Source organism: Odontomachus brunneus, unplaced genomic scaffold (genome assembly GCF_010583005.1).
Source record: "Odontomachus brunneus isolate Ranch 3 - 2012 unplaced genomic scaffold, Obru_v1 Obru_scaffold_120, whole genome shotgun sequence".
Lineage (NCBI taxonomy): Eukaryota > Metazoa > Arthropoda > Insecta > Hymenoptera > Formicidae > Odontomachus > Odontomachus brunneus.
This window is the reverse complement of record NW_022639570.1, coordinates 1,085,504-1,088,241: the sequence shown is the minus strand read 5'-3', so window position 1 is coordinate 1,088,241 and position 2,738 is coordinate 1,085,504.

Sequence of the window (2,738 nt, the reverse complement as noted above, 5' to 3'; positions counted from 1 at the left end):
TACAACAAATTCGGATTAGATCGTGGGCCAATACAGCTGTAGGTTAGGTACAGTGTACGTTAGGTCGTTGATCGCGGCGCTACGGTAATTTCACGACAATATGATATGCGCGCGCATTTATTAGTTGCAAGGTCTCAGAAACTTTTCAGAAACTTTGCATTTGTAATGTTGCAAAATATATACATTGCAGGAACATTTCAAACGAAACGTTTCAATCAAGATGTTTGCAGAAATATTGCAATTGCAATGTCTCAAAAACGATAGTCTCATAGACATTACAAATGTGATGATACACAATTGAGACATTGAACTGCAACATAACTGAAACCTTCTGTGCTATCAGGGTATATATATATATATATATATATATATATATATATATATATATATATATATATATATATTGCGACTCTACTCGCGAAGATAACTTCGCGAGCGACGGCCGACCGTCGCCTGTCCACCGCGTCAGCAAACTACCGTCGGCTCCGGTTCACGCCACCTAGTCGAAAAAGATTCGTTGGGCGCCAGGTGCGGAAAGGCCGCACCCCCTCACAATAACCGTGATAGGAAATTACACGCAATTCGCGTGTCCCGAAACCGTCGGGACCGGCAGCTCCAAGGGTTTTAAGCCGGAGACGGGATGGATTAGGAGAAGGCGAAATCAACTCGACTTGATATCGATAATGTGAAGTATTAGGTGGTAAATTTATTAGGTGGTAAATTTAGTTCCTGCGGTTTTTTTGTTTAAAAAACTCATTTATTTCGACATCAAAAGCAAAAAATACATTAATCGAAGTATTTTCCCTCGCTAGCTATACATTTTTTCGGGCAACGCGTAGATTCCGCGACGATAGAACGATTGGTCTTTTGATGCAATCCATTCGTCGATCCATTTTCGCACATCCTCGTAATTTCTGAAGTGTGTATCCACCAAGCCGTACTGCATCGACCGGAACAAGTAATAGTCCGAAGGAGCTAAGTCTGATGAATACGCTGGGTGCGGGAGTTCTTCCCACTCGAGCTGCATCAGTGTTTCTTTGACGGCTTTGGCAACGTGTGGTCGAGCGTTGTCGTGCAAAAGCATGACTTTACGTCGATTGCTGGCTACTGCTGGCCTTTTTTCCAACAATGCTTCATTCAGACGGTTTAATTGTGATTGATATCGATCCCCCGTGATACTTTCGTTCGGTCTGAGTAGCTCATAATAAACGACGCCGTGCATATCCCACCAAATGCAAAGCATTGCTTTGTGGCCATGAATATTTCTCTTTGGTGTGGATGTCGATGGTTGGCCAGGGTCTACCCATGATTTTCTTCGTTTAGGATTATCGAAGTATATCCATTTTTCATCGCCAGTCACTATGCGCCACAAAAAACTCTTCTTTTTCTGCCTGGCGAGCAGAGAAATAGAGATGTTTAAGCGATTCGCAATGGCATTTGCGGTTAATTCGTGTGGTACCCATTTTCCCTCCTTTTGAATTTTTCCCATTGCATGTAGACGTTTGGAAACAGCCATCGGAGTAACATTTAATGCTGCAGACAATTCTTGGAGCGTTTGAGTAGAGTTTTCGTCCAATAATGCCTGCAAATCGGTGTCTTCAAACTTTTTCGGTTGGCCTGAGCGTTCTTTATCATTGACATCAAAATCACCACTCTTAAATCGCTGAAACCATACTTGGCATGTTCTTTCCGATGGAGCATAATTGCCATAAGCTTCGAAAAGCAATTTATGAGCTGCAGCTGCAGTTTTTTTCAAGTCAAAGTAATGAAGCAGCACATGTCGAAAAAACAACTTATCACGTTCCATATTTAATCAAAAGAAAAAATAGCACTGCTCGCTTAAATGAATCTCTTCGCACTAAATTTTATTGACAAATGTCTAACCTCTAAAATGCAGCCAGTTTCAGATGTCAAAATAAATTACATCTACAACTAACGTCATCTAACAGTGAGCCGCAGGAACTAAGTTTACCACCTAATATAACGTATTATTAATATTGAGGTTATTTAATTTGCTTTATAACTGCGATATAACTATGTTATAAAATTATTATATTATTATGTTATTGGTTATTATGTTACTGGTTAAGTTATCCCAACAATATTACAGCAACATAACTTTAATATAACATGTTATATAAGAAGTCTAATGTTTGCATTATCTTTTAGTTGTGCAATATTTTTATACACAAATGTGAAATTATATTTTAGGTGTTTCTCGTATATAAAATGTGATATTTTAATATATGCAAGGATCGTTATCACGATATTGTAAAACTAGAATTCTTACAAAAAGTGTCTAATCATAACTTTACTCTATCAAAATATTGTGAGAGAGAAAAAAGGAATATTCTTTTTTGCGAGCACGTTGTAGGTTAATAAAATTTGATTACTGATACAACATTATATAAATATTATATTATATTAAATATTATATTAATATTAATTGCATTGTGATTGTTGTTGCGTCGTGTCAAACATTTATCAACAAATATCATAACATTTTTTGAACGATATAAGAGTATATTGTAAATATCATCTATCAAGATATCGTTACAGCGTATCGACATCATCAGTTCTCGTACGATCGTTGAAATTAAGCATTTAAATTAAGCATTTGAACAACATGATGTAAAAATGGGTGACCGCCTGACACAGGATCGAAACCACGCGAGTTTCACGAATAAGTGAAATGACGAAATATAAAGTGCCAGTTTTTTTTTTTTTTTTTTTTTTTT